Consider the following 19,743-nt stretch of genomic DNA (forward strand, 5'->3'; position numbering starts at 1 on the left):
CTATCTAAAAATACAATTAAATTAACTAAACTAAATTACAAAAAAAAACAAACACTAAATTACAAAAAATAAAAAAAAGATTACAAGATATTTAAGCTAATTACACCTATTCTAAGCCCCCTAATAAAATAATAAACCCCCAAAATAAAAAAATTCCCTGCCCTATTCTAAATTTAACAAATTTCAAAGCTCTTTACCTTACCAGCCCTTAAAAGGGCCTTTTGTGGGGCATGCCCCAAAGAATTCAGCTCTTTTGCATACAACAAATACAATACCCCCCCCCCATTACAACCCACCACCCACATACCCCTATTCTAAACCCACCCAAACCCCCCTTAAAAAAACCTAACACTACCCCCCTGAAGATCTCCCTACCTTGTCTTCACCACACCGGGCCGAACTCCTGATCCGATCCGGGCGATGTCATCCTCCAAGCGGCAAAGAAGAATTCTTCCTCCGGCGACGTCTTCCTCCAAGCGGCAGCAAAGTCTTCATTCTTCCGGCGGCATCTTCAATCTTCTTTCTTCGCTCCGCCGCCGCGGAGCATCCATCCCGGCCGACTGCTGAACTTGGAATGAGGTACCTTTAAATGACGTCATCCAAGATGGCCGGCCGACGAATTCCGATTGGCTGATAGGATTCTATCAGCCAATCGGAATTAAGTTAAAAAAATCTGATTGGCTGATTGAATCAGCCAATCAGATTCAAGTTCAATCCGATTGGCTGATCCAATCAGCCAATCAGATTGAGCTCGCATTCTATTGGCTGTTCCGATCAGCCAATAGAATGCGAGCTAAATCTGATTGGCTGATTCAATCAGCCAATCAGATTTTTTTAACTTAATTCCGATTGGCTGATAGAATCCTATCAGCCAATCGGAATTCGGCGGACGCCATCTTGGATGACGTCATTTAAAGGTACCTCATTCCAAGTTCAGCAGTCGGCCGGGATGGATGCTCCGCGGCGGCGGAGCGAAGAAAGAAGATTGAAGATGCCGCCGGAAGAATGAAGACTTTGCTGCCGCTTGGAGGAAGACGTCGCCGGAGGAAGAATTCTTCTTTGCCGCTTGGAGGATGACATCGCCCGGATCGGATCAGGAGTTCGGCCCGGTGTGGTGAAGACAAGGTAGGGAGATCTTCAGGGGGGTAGTGTTAGGCTTTTTTAAGGGGGGTTTGGGTGGGTTTAGAATAGGGGTATGTGGGTGGTGGGTTGTAATGGGGGGGGGGTATTGTATTTGTTGTATGCAAAAGAGCTGAATTCTTTGGGGCATGCCCCACAAAAGGCCCTTTTAAGGGCTGGTAAGGTAAAGAGCTTTGAAATTTGTTAAATTTAGAATAGGGCAGGGAATTTTTTTTATTTTGGGGGTTTATTATTTTATTAGGGGGCTTAGAATAGGTGTAATTAGCTTAAATATCTTGTAATCTTTTTTTTATTTTTTGTAATTTAGTGTTTGTTTTTTTTTGTAATTTAGTTTAGTTAATTTAATTGTATTTTTAGATAGATGTTTGTAGTTTATTAAATTTATTGATAGTGTAGGTGTATTTGTAACTTAGGTTAGGATTTATTTTACAGGTAATTGGGTAATTATTTTAACTAGGTAGATATTAAATAGTTAATAACTATTTAATATCTATTATACCTAGTTAAAATAATTAACAATTTACCTGTAAAATAAATATTAACCCTAAGATAGCTACAATGTAATTATTAATTATATTGTAGCTATCTTAGGGTTTATTTTATAGGTAAGTATTTAGATTTAAATAGGAATATTTTAGTTTATAAATGAATTAGATTAATTTAATATAAATTTAGTTAGGGTTAGATAGAGTTAATATAGTTAATATAAATACTATAGTAACTATATTAACTATATTAACCCTAATATAATTAGGGTTAATATAGTTAATATATATAATGTAATACCTATATTAACTATAATATACTTAGGGTTAATATAGATAACATAGCTGGCGGCGGGGTAGGTAGATTAAATTAGGGGTTAATCATTTTAATAGAGATGGCGGCGGTGTAAGGGGCTTACATTAGGGGTTAATAATTTTAATATAGATGGCGGCGGTGTTAGGGGCTCACTTTAGGGGGTTATAGATATAATATAGCTGGCGGCGGTGGTATGGGAGCGGCGGTTTAGGGGTTAATAACTTTATTAGGTTGCGGCGGGGTAAAAGAGCGGCGGTTTAGGGGTTAATAGCTTTTTTATTGTTAGGCTAGTGAGGGGGGATAGCGGATAGAGGGTTAGACAGTGCGGGCTATGTTAGGGAGGCGTGTTAGACAGTGCGGGCTATGTTAGGGAGGCGTGTTAGACAGTGCGGGTGTTTTAAACTTTAGTCAGGTTTTATAGGCGCCGGCAGTTTCTAACGTGGCGCAAGTCACTGGCGACGCCAGAAATTTGTACTTACGCAGATTTCTGGACATCGCTGGTTTGTGAGACTTACGGCACGTTAGCATCTGACGGCGACCTATATGGGATGGCTCGAGTTGCGAGCTGAAACTGCGGGCGACGCCGGTTCCCTCGCTTGCGCCGCAAACTGCGATCGATATCGGATCGCGCCCATAGTTGTGATAGTTTCGTGAGCAGTTTGGAAAAATACAAAACCCGTTATCAAGGGGTTTACATAGTGAATTACGCTGCCTATAAAACTTTACTCACACATTTGTAGGGAGGTATATAATCACAAAATTAGATTCCTAGAGGAACATCTTTATACCCAAACTTGTAATTTTATAAGTGTGATTAGAAGCGCAGACGTCAGATGTTTCACCCCTTACAATCTAACAAAGCGATAGCTTCCTAATAATACATAAAATGAACAATACAATATATACATCTATACATGTATCTCGTTTCACAGAGTTCTATTTGATGTGTAATCTTCAGATATTAATAACATAGCAAGTTATATATACAGGGAGTGCAGAATTATTAGGCAAGTTGTATTTTTGAGGATTAATTTTATTATTGAACAACAACGATGTTTTCAATGAACCCAAAAAACTCATTAATATCAAAGCTGAATAGTTTTGGAAGTAGTTTTTAGTTTGTTTTTAGTTATAGCTATTTTAGGGGGATATCTGTGTGTGCAGGTGACTATTACTGTGCATAATTATTAGGCAACTTAACAAAAAACAAATATATACCCATTTCAATTATTTATTTTTACCAGTGAAACCAATATAACATCTCAACATTCACAAATATACATTTCTGACATTCAAAAACAAAACAAAAACAAATAAGTGACCAATATAGCCACCTTTCTTTGCAAGGACACTCAAAAGCCTGCCATCCATGGATTCTGTCAGTGTTTTGATCTGTTCACCATCAACATTGCGTGCAGCAGCAACCACAGCCTCCCAGACACTGTTCAGAGAGGTGTACTGTTTTCCCTCCTTGTAAATCTCACATTTGATGATGGACCACAGGTTCTCAGTGGGGTTCAGATCAGGTGAACAAGGAGGCCATGTCATTAGATTTTCTTCTTTTATACCCTTTCTTGCCAGCCACGCTGTGGAGTACTTGGACGCGTGTGATGGAGCATTGTCCTGCATGAAAATCATGTTTTTCTTGAAGGATGCAGACTTCTTCCTGTACCACTGCTTGAAGAAGGTGTCTTCCAGAAACTGGCAGTAGGACTGGGAGTTGAGCTTGACTCCATCCTCAACCCGAAAAGGTCCCACAAGCTCATCTTTGATGATACCAGCCCAAACCAGTACTCCACCTCCACCTTGCTGGCGTCTGAGTCGGACTGAAGCTCTCTGCCCTTTACCAATCCAGCCACGGGCCCATCCATCTGGCCCATCAAGACTCACTCTCATTTCATCAGTCCATAAAACCTTAGAAAAATCAGTCTTGAGATATTTCTTGGCCCAGTCTTGACGTTTCAGCTTGTGTGTCTTGTTCAGTGGTGGTCGTCTTTCAGCCTTTCTTACCTTGGCCATGTCTCTGAGTATTGCACACCTTGTGCTTTTGGGCACTCCAGTGAGGTTGCAGCTCTGAAATATGGCCAAACTGGTGGCAAGTGGCATCTTGGCAGCTGCACGCTTGACTTTTCTCAGTTCATGGGCAGTTATTTTGCGCCTTGGTTTTTCCACACGCTTCTTGCGACCCTGTTGACTATTTTGAATGAAACGCTTGATTGTTCAATGATCACGCTTCAGAAGCTTTGCAATTTTAAGAGTGCTGCATCCCTCTGCAAGATATCTCACTATTTTTGACTTTTCTGAGCCTGTCAAGTCCTTCTTTTGACCCATTTTGCCAAAGGAAAGGAAGTTGCCTAATAATTATGCACACCTGATATAGAGTGTTGATGTCATTAGACCACACCCCTTCTCATTACAGAGATGCACATCACCTAATATGCTTAATTGGTAGTAGGCTTTCGAGCCTATACAGCTTGGAGTAAGACAACATGCATAAAGAGGATGATGTGGTCAAAATACTCATTTGCCTAATAATTCTGCACTCCCTGTATATATATATATACGACTGGAGTACCCTTTTTCTATTCATGTAGAGCAGACCTTGTGTACAGCATATCTGGAAAGTCTGGAGGTACAGATGGAAAAATATATATTATTCTCTCATCTGGCAGTCATAGACCATTATAGAGCCACACACTCTGTCTTCAAAAAGCAACTACAACTAGCTGTAGGACGATGTGTTCCATCGACCTATCAACCATATAAAAATTCTTGTCCTGACATCTAACAAATATATCCTATGATCTTAAATTGTCATAAATAAATCCATTTCGGTCCTTGTAGATGATAGTCATTTTCAAATGAACTATATGATTTAATGTAAGTAAAAAAAATATATATATACATATATATATATATATTTTTTTTTTTATTAAGTACCCACAAAATTCACAATCCATCTTGAGTGTACTGCTAGACATATCTTCATGTTTAAAGACGGTTAGTTTTTTTATATATATTATATACTTCAACCTATATCTCTCTGAATTTGCTCATACAGGCCCCATATAAGAACCATCACGAGCAATAATAGATGAGATGGGGAAAAATTATATATATGGGAAAATAGGTATATAGTGTAACGTACATGGGGAACAATTTAATTATACTAAAATCTCTCTAGATTTGTTCATGATGGCCCCATATCAGGACCATCACTAGCAATAATAGATGAGAAGGGGATAAAATAGGTAATTGATGTAACCTACATTGGGACAAATTCAAAAATATATACTGGGGTTTCCCGTTAATCTATAGGGGTATTAGTTGTACTATTTGTGTGGACTAATGAGGAGTATACTCTGTTCACTAGTTGTTAAAGGCTGCCATTTCAATATTCTCATTCAGTCCATAAGGGCTCAGTGTCTTAATCTTCCATATCCAATATGTTTCACGTTGCCTAAGATGCAGATACCTATTCTACCCCATTTTGGTTTCACACATTCTAATGGGAACATTTATTGCCATGTCTTGGTATACTATGATTTTTTGTTTTATTTTTGAGGTTCCTCATGTGTTCACCCCATCTTTTTTTCAATGGTCTAGAGGTCCTCCCCACATATTGGAGTCCACAGTTGCACTCCAATAAATACACAACAAACGTAGAGTCACAAGTCAAGTGTGTATCAATCTTGAACACTTCCCCAGTGGCATGTGAACTAAAAATCACTTTCTTCCCTGTTGTATATTTACAGAATCCACAAAGAGCTCTATTGCATTTATAAAATCCAAATTTTTGCATAACACCTTCACCACTCTTGTTCTTATTTTTATTTACATTAGAATTCTGATGTTTCCTCATTAATATTTTACTGGGTGCTAATTTATTCTTAATGGTTGGAGCTCTTCTGAAGGTACATAAAGGCTGCTCATCTAACAGCTCTTTGAGGATCGGATCTCCCTTGAGGATATGCCAATATTTTCTCAAAATATTCTTAATTTTTCTATGACTATTATTATATTGTGTAATAAATCTAAGGTTGTTCTTCTTACCCTTTTTCACCCTATTCTTGATTCCATTTATTTGGTAATTACAGTCATGATTATTTTCCTCAGAGGTAATACCATGACTGTAATTACCAAATAAATGGAATCAAAAATAGGGTGAAAAAGGGTAAGAAGAGCGACCTTAGATTTATTACACAATATAATAATAGTCATAGAAAAATTAAGAATATTTTGAGAAAATATTGGCATATCCTCAAGGGAGATCCGATCCTCAAAGAGCTGTTAGATGAGCAGCCTTTATGTACCTTCAGAAGAGCTCCAACCATTAAGAATAAATTAGCACCAAGTAAAATATTAATGAGGAAATATCAGAATTCTAATGTAAATAAAAATAAGAACAAGAGTGGTGAAGGTGTTATGCAAAAATTTGGATTTTATAAATGCAATAGAGCTCTTTGTGGATTGTGTAAATATACAACAGGGAAGAAAGTGATTGTTAGTTCACATGCCACTGGAGAAGTGTTCAAGATTGATACACACTTCGCTTGTGACTCTGCGTTTGTTGTGTATTTATTGGAGTGCAAGTGTGGACTCCAATATATGGGGAGGACCTCTAGACCATTGAAAAAAAGGTGGGGTGAACACATGAGGAACCTCAAAAATAAAACAAAAAAATCATAGTATACCAAGACATGGCAATAAATGCCATGCAGGTGACTTGAATATTTTTAGAATGTTCCCACTAGAATGTGTGAAACCAAAATGGGGTAGAAATAGGTATCTACATCTTAGGCAACGTGAAACATATTGGATATGGAAGATTAAGACACTGAGCCCTTATGGACTGAATGAGAATATTGATATGGCAGCTTTTAACAACTAGTGAACAGAGTATACTCCTCATTAGTCCACACAAATAGTACACCTAATACCTCTATAGATTAACGGGAAACCCCAGTATATATTTTTGAATTCGTCCCAATGTAGGTTACATCAATTACCTATTTTATCCCCTTCTCATCTATTATTGCTAGTGATGGTCCTGATATGGGGCCATCATGAACAAATCTAGAGAGATTTTAGTATAATTAAATTGTTCCCCATGTAAGTTACACTATATACCTATTTTCCCATATATATAATTTTTCCCCATCTCATATATTATTGCTCATGATGGGCCTTATATGGGGCCTGTATGAGCAAATTCAGAGAGATATAGGTTGAAGTATATAATATATATAAAAAAGCAAACCGTCTTTTAACATGAAGATATGTCTAGCAGTACACTCAAGATGGATTGTGAATTTTGTGGGTACTTAATATATATATATATATATATATATATATATCTTTTTACTTACATTAAATCATATAGTTCATTTGAAAATGACTATCATCTACAAGGATCGGAATGGATTTATTTATGACAATTTAAGATCATAGGATATATTTGTCAGATGTCAGGACAAGAATTTTTATATGGTTCATAGGTCGATGGACCACATCGTCCTACAGCTAGTTGTAGTTGCTTTTTGAAGACAGAGTGTGTGGCTCTATAATGGTCTATGACTGCCAGATGAGAGAATAATATATATTTTTCCATCTGTACCTCCAGACTTTCCAGATATGCTGTACACAAGGTCTGCTCTACATGAATAGAAAAAGGGTACTCCAGTCTTATATATATAACTTGCTATGTTATTAATATCTGAAGAATACACATCAAATAGAACTCTGTGAAACGAGATACATGTATAGATGTATATATTGTATTGTACATTTTATGTTTTATTAGGAAGCTATCGCTATGTTAGATTGTGAGGGGTGAAACATCTGACATCTGCGCTTCTAATCACACTTATAAAATTACAAGTTTGGGTATAAAGATGTTCCTCTAGGAATCTAATTTCTTGATTATATACCTCCCTACAAATGTGTGAGTAAAGTTGTATAGGCAGCGTAATTCACTATGTAAACCCCTTGATAACGGGTTTTGTATTTTTCCAAACTGCTCACAAAACTATCACAACTATATCGGTAACTAATCATTTGAGTGGTGTGACAGTTGTGCGCTCCCACCAATACATATAAAGTTTAGAGTATGCGAGTAAAGTTATATTTGAAGCGACTCAATCTGAGAATACACAGATCTTGAGAATAATCAAGGAGTGTGTATTATCAATTCCCTGATTGGTCAAAGTGTGGAGCCTATCAGAGGGACTAAAATGAGATTTATGAATGAATCTATCTACGCTCACACCACACCTCTCTTGGTAACCAATCAAGTGATTATTGGAAGCGCAGGTGCAATGTGATCCCTAGGACGCCGACAGAGCTTTTATAAACCGTGGTATGTTTAAGAACAGTATTACACTTGATAAAACGGTCTGTGACCGTGAAACGTTGTGTCCTGAATATTGTTTTTAATAAAGTCTTTTAACTATAGACTTTGCCATGGTTTTATACATTAATTCATATGCACATTTCTCTCATCTCTCCACTGGTGGACTGAAATAGCCACAATATTATTTACTGAGGAGTGAGTTAATCTGTGTGAGTGGCATATACACTGACTGCCAAAGCGTTTAGGCTTCGCAGAGGAGCAGCTGATCATTGAGCAGTTTACTGGGCGACTGCAAGAGCCCAGAAGGCACATATAGCACTTGTTTAGTGCTTTGGAGTTTGTAAGTACGGGATATCTGAGTGGGGATTATTTGACATCATTGACCCTGCACTATTGTGGCGCCTTCTTTCTTTTTTATATCATTGACCTACAGGATTGTACTCCAACTACATTCAGAAGAAGCAGCCTGCCACAGTTCACCACTACCATCTGTTGGGATACTAAAGTTCATCTACTTTGAATGCGGGAACACCTCTTTTTCCTAAAACTAGGACATTTCACAAGAACTGATAAGTGCTAATGGTTTACACTTATTAGAATCATTAATAATACATGTGTTTTTTTAATATCTGTATTTTTTTTTTAATATATATATATATATATTTTTATTATTATCTGTATTCCTATTTTTAGCACGGTTTGGAAATTCACTGTGATATATTGGTGGTGTTAGCACTGTCTTGAAAATATTTCACTTACCAATATAGTGCATAAGATATGACTATATGGTTTACACTTTAACATTTCTCGTATAACACATCTAGGCACATCCAATCTAGCATATTTATATGTGAACATTTCTAACTTTTTACAATATGGTTTTGGTGAACAATAGCTATTTTCTTAGCATGCGCCACGCACCAGTCCTGTTTGTCTTATAAAAATCCAAATTCTAAATACATTTACTGGATCCTTTTCCACTTATTAAATTCAACAGCTAAAAGGACATGATAAATCCCCAACAACAATTGTTACTGTTTTGAAAATACCCAATGCCATATTGGATGACAATGCCACCAAATAGTTATTAGAGCTTCCTGGTTGATCAATAAAAATTAAAAATGAATAAGCACTTTTACAATAATAAAAATGATCTAAATAATAAGTGATCAGGTACACATGCCCTCTATGGCCTAGATTACAAGAGGCCATTAATCCACTCCACAGTTTAGATGTGACAGAGAATTGCAGGTGAGGACTCCAGTTCAGGTTTTCCCTACAAGCTAACATTTTTCTTAATGTCAATCAGCTCTTGTAAAATAGTGTGTGCTAAAGCTGTTAGTTAGAACCTTTATGTGAAATACAGAATATTTGATGGAGTTGTGCTGTTGTCTGGAGGTTATAGGCCTCTGTATGTTTAAATCTATTCGTTATTTTGCAGTTGTGTGGAAAAGCCACTTTAGTCAGGAATGCTTTATTCTGTATGCACCATTGATTTATTTTGTTTAGGTTAAAACTGTATTCCTGCATATTGTCTGTGAATAAACAGACCAAGGTTTTACATCTAAATCCAGTGTGTATGGAGTTATTTCTGCTGCAAAGACTGTGGGACATATTTATCAAGCTCCGTACGGAGCTTGATGCCCCTCGTTTCCAGGCTCACCAGAAACAGAAGTTATGAAGCAGCGTTCTAAAGTCTGCTGCTCCATAACCTGTCCACCTGCTCTGAGGCGGCGGACCGAAATCAACCCGACAACATTTATCTATTATTTTTTTATTATTCAAAAAAGTTATATTTTACTGAGCTTTAAATTACTGGCTTTTTGTAGGACTGTTATATGTGAGGTGGTACAGTTCACCATTATTGGCTGTTTATCACTCGTCATACCGCCCAACTGTCCTGATTTTTGCGGGACAGTTCCAATTTTAGAGGTCTGTCCCGGGTAGATTAATGTCTGTCCCCGGATTGCCTCAAATCCCCCTGGCTGCTCTGCAATTTATTTATTTTTTAAGCAATTTTATTGGTCACTGGTTATCACGTGACCACATGCAGTCCCATATAGACCCAGAGTGCATGATGACTGACGACTGCAGTTACGTGGAGTCACGTTTTCGGCGCACATGACTGTACGTGCTGTGTAAAGTGAGCTCAGTGAACAACTCTCACTCTGTGTGCCGCGCTAGTACTAGAAGTAGTCCATGTGTTGTCTCGAGGAGGAGCACTTAAGACGTTAGTTACTCTGACTCACTTGTTCTAGTAGTTGTGAGCAGCGTACTCTCTGTGACTGAGTGAAAGTCTACTGTCTCAGTCTGACAGTGTTTGTGGTGGAGCCCAGCCAAGCAAGTCGAGTTAGTCAGTGACACTCTGTCAGTCAGCGCTGAGCGGTGTCAGTGTATGGAGACTTTCAATGAGAGAGTCTCTGAGAGCGCCGGTGTTCTAAATTAAGTTGTCTACCTCGTAGGAATGCGTCTACCATGTCACGTCCGGTGATGTGTAATCAGCTGCTGGAGATTTGTGGCGCTCACTGCGCATGCGCTAAAGGCCCAACCTCCTTAAAACAGCTGATTTACACGGGTCGAAGAATTATATGACACACGCACGTTACTGGGGTAGACAACTTATTTTAGAACAGTTGCAAAATCAGAATGAACAAATTTGACAGTCAAGCAGCCATCTTTACTCTGGGCAAAATAACATAATAAACCAGGACAAGAGAGAATACATGCGTTTTAGTTTTTTTCAATCTAATTATGAGAAAAATATCAAGAAAGTATAAAATATACTGGCATCTGTAAAACATTGACATTCCATTTCACAATAAAAATGCATTAAATTAATTACTAGCAAGTAGAAATAGAGTTATTCGTTACATGTAAATATAATCTTCTAGAGAAAAATAAAAATTGTGACAATTAAATCTGGGCTATGTATATCATCTGGCAGTGCCTATGTTCTATCAACAGAACACCTAGTATTGTGTGCCCTTAAGCAAGATGTCTGACACTGTCTGCCATAATATATTCATACAAATGACATGTCCGTTGTGTGGTGGTGTACCGATTCTGCGACCCGTCTGGCGCACTTTCTGGTTACAAAATCCGATGACAGACAGCTTGTTCTGTCTGATATTGCAACCAGTAACGTGCATTCGATCAGCTGTTTGTAGGAGGTTGGGCCTCTAGCGCATGCGCAGTGAGCGCCATAAACCTCCAGCAGCTGAATGTGTCCACCAGAAGTGACGTGGTGGACACAATCCTATGGTAGACAATATATTTTAGAACACCGGTTTAGCTAGTGTTGTAAACACAGCTATGATTTCTCAAAAACAAGTTTCTTTTTAACTGCACAGAATCTCTGCAGTTAATTAGGTTTTTTGCTTGTTATAAAGATTTTGGAGAAGCGTGTTTTGTTATAAATTTACCAAACAAGATTGCTGTCAATGTGCTCAAGCTTTTTTTTCCCACTAAAAAAACTGTTGTACAGCCGAACAGAAACCATACTGTGTGCCCCAAAGAAACAGAGCAGAATGTGCGCAGGTCTATTTTATTAGTGGTTGTGAAATTCAGTATCACTATTGTTGAAATATTTTAGATCTTAATTAAACAATTACCATTATATTTTCTTATACATAACAATAGATGGATTAATAGATAAATATATATGTGTATGTATGGTGTCTGCATATATGTGTATGCTGTGTATGTGGTGTGTGTATGTTGTGTGTCTACATGTATGTGTATTCTGTGCATGTATGTTGTGTGTATGTGGTGTGTGTATGTTGTGTGTCTACATGTATGTGTATTCTGTGTATGTATGTTGTGTGTATGTTGTGTGTCTACATGTATGTGTATTCTGTGTATGTGGTGTGTGTATGTTGTGTGTCTACATGTATGTGTATTCTGTGTATGTGGTGTGTGTATGTTGTGTGTCTACATGTATGTGTATTCTGTGTATGTATGTTGTGTGTATGTTGTGTGTCTACATGTATGTGTATTCTGTGTATGTGTTGTGTGTATGTTGTGTGTCTACATGTATGTGTATTCTGTTTATGTCGTGTGTGTATGTTGTGTGTCTACATGTATGTGTATTCTGTGCATGTATGTTGTGTGTATGTGGTGTGTGTCCGCATGTATGTGTATGCATGTTGTGTGCCTGCATGTATGTGTATGCTGTGTATGTATGTTGTGTGTATGTGGTGTGTGTCTGCATGTATGTGTATGCATGTTGTGTGCCTGCATGTATGTGTATTCTGTGTATGTATGTTGTGTGCCTGCATGTATGTGTATTATGTGTATGTATGTTGTGTGCCTGCATGTATGTGTATTCTGTGTATGTATGTTGTGTGCCTGCATGTATGTGTATTCTGTGTATGTATGTTGTGTGTATGTGGTGTGTGTATGTTGTGTGTCTACATGTATGTGTATTCTGTGTATGTATGTTGTGTGTATGTGGTGTGTGTATGTTGTGTGTCTACATGTATGTGTATTCTGTGTATGTATGTTGTGTGTATGTGGTGTGTGTATGTTGTGTGTCTACATGTATGTGTATTCTGTGTATGTATGTTGTGTGTATGTTGTGTGTCTACATGTATGTGTATTCTGTGTATGTATGTTGTGTGTATGTGGTGTGTGTCCGCATGTATGTGTATGCATGTTGTGTGTCTGCATGTATGTGTATGCTGTGTATGTATGTTGTGTGCCTGCATGTATGTGTATGCTGTGTGTCTGCATGTATGTGTATGCTGTGTATGTATGTTGTGTGCCTGCATGTATGTGTATGCTGTGTGTCTGCATGTATGTGTATGCTGTGTATGTATGTTGTGTGGCTGCATGTATGTGTATGTTGAGTGTCTGCATGTATGTGTATGCTGTGTATGTGTGTTGTGTGCCTGCATATATGTGTATGCTGTGTATGTGGTGTGTGTATGTTGTGTGTCTGCATGTATGTGTATGCTGTGAATGTATGTTGTGTATCTGCATGTATGTGAATGGCGTGTAGTGTCTGTATGTTGTGTGTGCTTGCAGTGTACTGTTTGTGTCAGTACGCATAAGTGTATGCTGTGTAGTATGTGTTGCTGCGTGTGTGCGCATGTTTATATGCTCTGCAGTGTGTGTATGCTGTGTGCTTCTGTGTAATTGAGTGTGTGTACATGTTTGTATGTGTATGCTGTATGTGTGTGCAAATGTTTAATTTTATGCTGTCCAGTATGTGTGTGTTGCTGTGTATTTGAGAGTGTGTGTACATGTGTGCGTGTGTACATGTGTGTTTGTTGTGTGTGTGTGTGTGTGTGTGTGTACACATGTGTGTTTATGTTGTGTGTGTGTGTTAGGATTTGGGGACAGACATTAGGCTTCTAGTCTCAGTGAGTGATACATTGCTAAGATTATTTTAATATATATATATATTTATGACACAAGGATAACAGGATATGTTTTATATGTAGAGGACATGTTTTTTTATATAGAATTGTATTTATATTACATTGATCGCCTGTTTTTTAAGCCACTCCCCATCCCTGCTCCTACCCACCACATTTCACACTTTTGCCGGGAGGGGGGTTGTCCCTCTTTTGAATTTGATAATGTTGGGAGGTATGCACTCCTGCTGCCTGCTAGAAAGAAGCCATGCTAAGAGGATCATAGGTCTGCAGTAGAGAGACACCTGCCATTTGAAATATATGGGGGATTAATTTCATGCACTAAAGAGTGCAGTGATTTAACAAAACATCAGAGCTGGATTGTACGTTGTAGGACAAGTAGGGCATTGTATTATTTCAGAATGTGCAGTGGCAGGAATATGGTTTTTACATGTAAATGATATACAATTTGCTATGTACATGTATCTCTGAAACCATCTTAGGGATAGACTCCATTTCTACCAACCTACTGTAATATATACAGTAGATTGGTATTTGCAGCTGTTGGTTAAAAATATCAAGTCCTTATAAGATACTCTAGATGTGAAACATTTTTAAAGGGATTAGATTAGAACAATGTATATTTGTGGATGAGTGGTGAAGTTACAGGCCTCTATACAAGTATTCCACATGGGACAGGAATTGAGGCTTTTAGAAGATACTGTGCAAGTTGGTAAATTCCAGAGGCCCATGTAGAGTTTTTGGAGGATGGCATAAGATGTATTTTACAAAATGATTATTTTTGTTTTGAGGGAAAGTTCTAACATCAAATTCAAGGGACAGCCATGGGGACCACTATGGTCCCCTCCTATGCCAACATATACATGGCTCACTTTGAAGTAATAAAAGTCTAGAAAAATAACTCTTTTAGAGAAAACATCATCAAATATCACAGGTACATTGATGGTATTATTATAGTCCAGAAAGGGGCTGGGGGATTTGCTGAAGAAATTATTACAACAATAACACATTTAATTTAACCCTTTAATGACCACAGCACTTTTCCATTTTCTGTCCGTTTGGGACCAAGGCTATTTTTACATTTTTGCGGTGTTTGTGTTTAGCTGTAATTTTCCTCTTACTCATTTACTGTACCCACACATATTATATACAGTTTTTCTTGCCATTAAATGGACTTTCTCAAGATATCATTATTTTCATCATATCTTATAATTTACTATAACATTTTTTTTATAAAATATGAGGAAAAAATGGAAAAAAACACACTTTTTTGTAACTTTGACCCCCAAAATCTGTTACACATCTACAACCACCAAATAACACCCATGCTAAATAGTTTCTAAATTTTGTCCTGAGTTTAGAAATACCCAATGTTTACATGTTCTTTGCTTTTTTTGCAAGTTATAGGGCCATAAATACAAGTAGCACTTTGCTATTTCCAAACCACTTTTTTTCAAAATTAGCGCTAGTTACATTGGGACACTGATATCTTTCAGGAATCCCTGAATATCCATTGACATGTATATATTTTTTTTTAGAAGACATCCCAAAGTATTGATCTAGGCCCATTTTGGTATATTTCATGCCACCATTTCACCACCAAATGAGATCAAATAAAAAAAAATTGTTCTCTTTTTTACAATTTTTTTCACAAACTTTAGGTTTCTCACTGAAATTATTTGCAAACAACTTGTGCAATTGTGGCACAAATGGTTGTAAATGCTTCTCTGGGATCCCCTTTGTTTATAAATAGCAGACATATATGGCTTTAGCATTTTTTTTTGGTAATTAGAAGGCCGCTAAATGCCACTGCGCACCACAAGTGTATTATGCCCAGCAGTGGAGGGGTTAATTAGGGAGCATGTAGGGAGCTTCTAGGGTTAATTTTAGCTTTAGTTTAGTGTAGTAGACAACCCCAAGAATTGAGCTAGGCCCATCTTGGTATATTTCATGCCACCATTTCACCGCCAAATGTGATCAAATAAAAAAAAATCATTCACTTTTTCACAATTTTAGGTTTCTCACTGAAATTATTTACAAACAGGCTGTGCAATTATGGCATAAATGGTTGTAAAAGCTTCTCTGGGATCCCCTTTGTTCATAAATAGCAGACATATATGGCTTTGGCGTTGCTTTTTGGTAATTAGAAGGCCACGAAATTCCGCTGCGCATCACATGTGTATTATGTCTAGCAGTGAAGGGGTTAATTAGGTAGCTTGTAGGGAGCTTGCAGGGTTAATTTTAGCTTTAGTGTAGAGATCAGCCTCCCACCTGACACATCAGACCCCCTGATCCCTCCCAAACAGTGCACTTCCCTCCCCCACCCCCCAATTGTCCCCGCCATCTTAAGTACTGGCAGAAAGTCTGCCAGTACTAAAATAAAAGGTATTTTTAAAAAATATATATATTTTTAGCATATTTACATATGCTGATATGTAAGATTCCCCCCTTAGTCCCCAACCTCCCTGATCCCCCCCAAACAGCTCTCTAACCCTCCCCCTCTACCTTACTGGGAGCCATCTTGGGTACTGGCAGCTGTCTGCCAGTACCCAGTTTCTGAAAAAAAAATGCTTTTTTATTATATTTTCTTTTTTTTCTTCTGTAGTGTAGCTTCCCCCCCAAAGAACAACCCCCCTCCACCTCCCAGATCACTTCAATTTTTCCAAAAATTTATTTTTACCCAACTTTTATTTATTTTATTCAAGTGTTTTCTATAGTATAGCCCTTCCCACCCGCATCCACCAAGTGCACGCGCCCGCCCCCCCTGTGCACGTGTGCCCCCCCGGCGATCCCGCCCATGATCCTTCCCCCCTTAACGTCATATGGCCCATCGATGGCCGCCCACCCGCCTCCCACGTAAGCTCCAACCCACCAACGATACCGGCCATCGATGTCCGGTGCAGAGAGGGCCACAGAGTGGCTCTCTCTGCATCGGATGGCCAAGGGGGCTTATTGCAGGATGCCTCGATATCGCGGCATCACTTCAATAACCGGAAAGCGGCTGGAAGCGATCATCCAGCTGCTTTCCAGACCAAGGACGTACACCATACGTCCTCGGTCATTAACTGTATTTTTTTTGAGGACGTATGGCGTACGTCCTTGGTCGTTAAGGGGTTAAAGTTCACAGGAAAAATTACTGAAGAAGCTATTGAATTCTTAGATCTGGTGTTGTCATATGATGAGCATACAAGGGGGCCGAATTATCCGCTGTAGCGTATCATGTCCGCAGCACATCGATAAATGCTGACAGCATATGCTTGTGCAATGCCGCTGCTTCCTAACTCCTGGTTCCGGCAAGCCTGAAGGCTCACGTGGAAACAGATGCATACGGATGCATTTGGGTCTTGGTAAATCGGTCCCAATGTCTGTTTTTTTTTAAATTGTATAAAAAGTAAAGACAAGAATAGCTCCCTTAATGCACATAGTGGCCATCTTCCTAAATGGAAAACTAATATCCCTTTTGGGCAACTTTGAAGGGTTCATCATAAAAGATATGACAAAGACATAATCAAAGATGCCAGACTGAAAAGTAAATTGTGTTCATGAGAGAGCCTTCTAAAACCAAAGGTGGTGAAACAGAGTTCTAGCTCCCAGTCCGACTTAAACCTCACAAATATGGTTAAATTTGTGACAACGCATAGTGAAGGGGTGAGGTTTATTACTGTGGCCTTGAATAAATATTGGGACATTTTACAAGTGTATCCCATTTTGAAAGATACAATAGCTGATAAACCACAGGTCGTCTTTAGAAAAAATTTAACTTAAAAAGATATTTTTTCCCCCCTCTAAACTAAAGCCCTCTGAGCCATCAAAGTAGGCTACTCGAACAATTACTCAATGGCTTTATGTAAATCCTAGCACATACAGTACAAGTCGATCAAATTGATGTACGTGTAATCATATTCTAAAGGAAAATAATATTTGGAATTGGAATAAATCTAGGAAATTCAATATAAATAGAAGAGCCAACTGCAATGCCACCTTTGTAGTTTATGTTCTGATCTTTGAATCAGATTTACATAGTCAGAACAAAAAAAATGAAAAGACGGTTTTATGAACATCTAGAGAACATTAAAATTGGCCTCAAAACACACAGGGCTAGATTATGAGTGGAGTGCTAATTAACACTTTCAGTTGAGTGTTAATTTCGCTAGAAGTAAGCTTTTTGTGCTCATCCATTTGTGCTCGCATTACGAGTTGAAAGTAAACTGTTTTTGCTATTGCGCTAACACACGACTAGAGCAAAAAATGGAAGTTAGAATATCACATGTGCATTCACATATTCCCCCATAGAAGAAAATGGAGGGAAAAAAAGTGGGGAAAAAAACGCTGTAAATACACACATATACATATATATATATATATATATATATATATATATATATATATATATATATATATATATAACACACAGAGAAAACCCAGCACTCACTTACAAGCTCTCAGCTAAGATTTAAAAGCAAAAATGGAAAGGTTAGTCACCGCATCTGGCCAAATGGGACAAGCTCAGGTACCACGTCAAGGTCCTCTCCAATACCTGAGACCCTAAAACAGCCACACAATGCAAGCTTTCAAATCCAAACAAACTGAAAACAAGGGAAGGGTGCACAGGAATATGTAACCACCCTAGACATATACAAAACACGGAAGGGAACTGCACTCTCATACCGGACCGGGTACACATCCCATGACCCTGCAACATGCTCAGCCCTGGGTGCCACTGGCACTCACAGGAAGCTGTGCTGTCCCCAGAGCCACAAGCAGTTAACCCCAGACAGGTCTGGGTGCAAGAACCATAGGGAAAATTACAAAACAAATTAATACAACACACAGAGAAAACCCAGCACTCACTTACAAGCTCTCAGCTAAGATTTAAAAGCAAAAATGGGAAGGTTAGTCACCGCATCTGGCCAAATGGGACAAGCTCAGGTACCACGTCAAGGTCCTCTCCAATACCTGAGACCCTAAAACAGCCACACAATGCAAGCTTTCAAATCCAAACAAACTGAAAACAAGGGAAGGGTGCACAGGAATATGTAACCACCCTAGACATAGGTCATGGGATGTGTACCCGGTCCGGTATGAGAGTGCAGTTCCCTTCCGTGTTTTGTATATGTCTAGGGTGGTTACATATTCCTGTGCACCCTTCCCTTGTTTTCAGTTTGTTTGGATTTGAAAGCTTGCATTGTGTGGCTGTTTTAGGGTCTCAGGTATTGGAGAGGACCTTGACGTGGTACCTGAGCTTGTCCCATTTGGCCAGATGCGGTGACTAACCTTTCCATTTTTGCTTTTAAATCTTAGCTGAGAGCTTGTAAGTGAGTGCTGGGTTTTCTCTATGTGTTGTATTAATTCGTTTTGTAATTTTCCCTATGGTTCTTGCACCCAGACCTGTCTGGGGTTAACTGCTTGTGGCTCTGGGGACAGCACAGCTTCCTGTGAGTGCCAGTGGCACCCAGGGCTGAGCATGTTGCATGGTCATGGGATGTGTACCCGGTCCGGTATGAGAGTGCAGTTCCCTTCCGTGTTTTGTATATGTCTAGGGTGGTTACATATTCCTGTGCACCCTTCCCTTGTTTTCAGTTTGTTTGGATTTGAAAGCTTGCATTGTGTGGCTGTTTTAGGGTCTCAGGTATTGGAGAGGACCTTGACGTGGTACCTGAGCTTGTCCCATTTGGCCAGATGCGGTGACTAACCTTTCCATTTTTGCTTTTAAATCTTAGTTGAGAGCTTGTAAGTGAGTGCTGGGTTTTCTCTATGTGTTGTATTAATTCGTTTTGTAATTTTCCCTATGGTTCTTGCACCCAGACCTGTCTGGGGTTAACTGCTTGTGGCTCTGGGGACAGCACAGCTTCCTGTGAGTGCCAGTGGCACCCAGGGCTGAGCATGTTGCAGGGTCATGGGATGTGTACCCGGTCCGGTATGAGAGTGCAGTTCCCTTCCGTGTTTTGTATATGTCTAGGGTGGTTACATATTCCTGTGCACCCTTCCCTTGTTTTCAGTTTGTTTGGATTTGAAAGCTTGCATTGTGTGGCTGTTTTAGGGTCTCAGGTATTGGAGAGGACCTTGACGTGG

Source organism: Bombina bombina, chromosome 5 (assembly GCF_027579735.1).
Source record: "Bombina bombina isolate aBomBom1 chromosome 5, aBomBom1.pri, whole genome shotgun sequence".
NCBI classification, from domain to species: domain Eukaryota; kingdom Metazoa; phylum Chordata; class Amphibia; order Anura; family Bombinatoridae; genus Bombina; species Bombina bombina.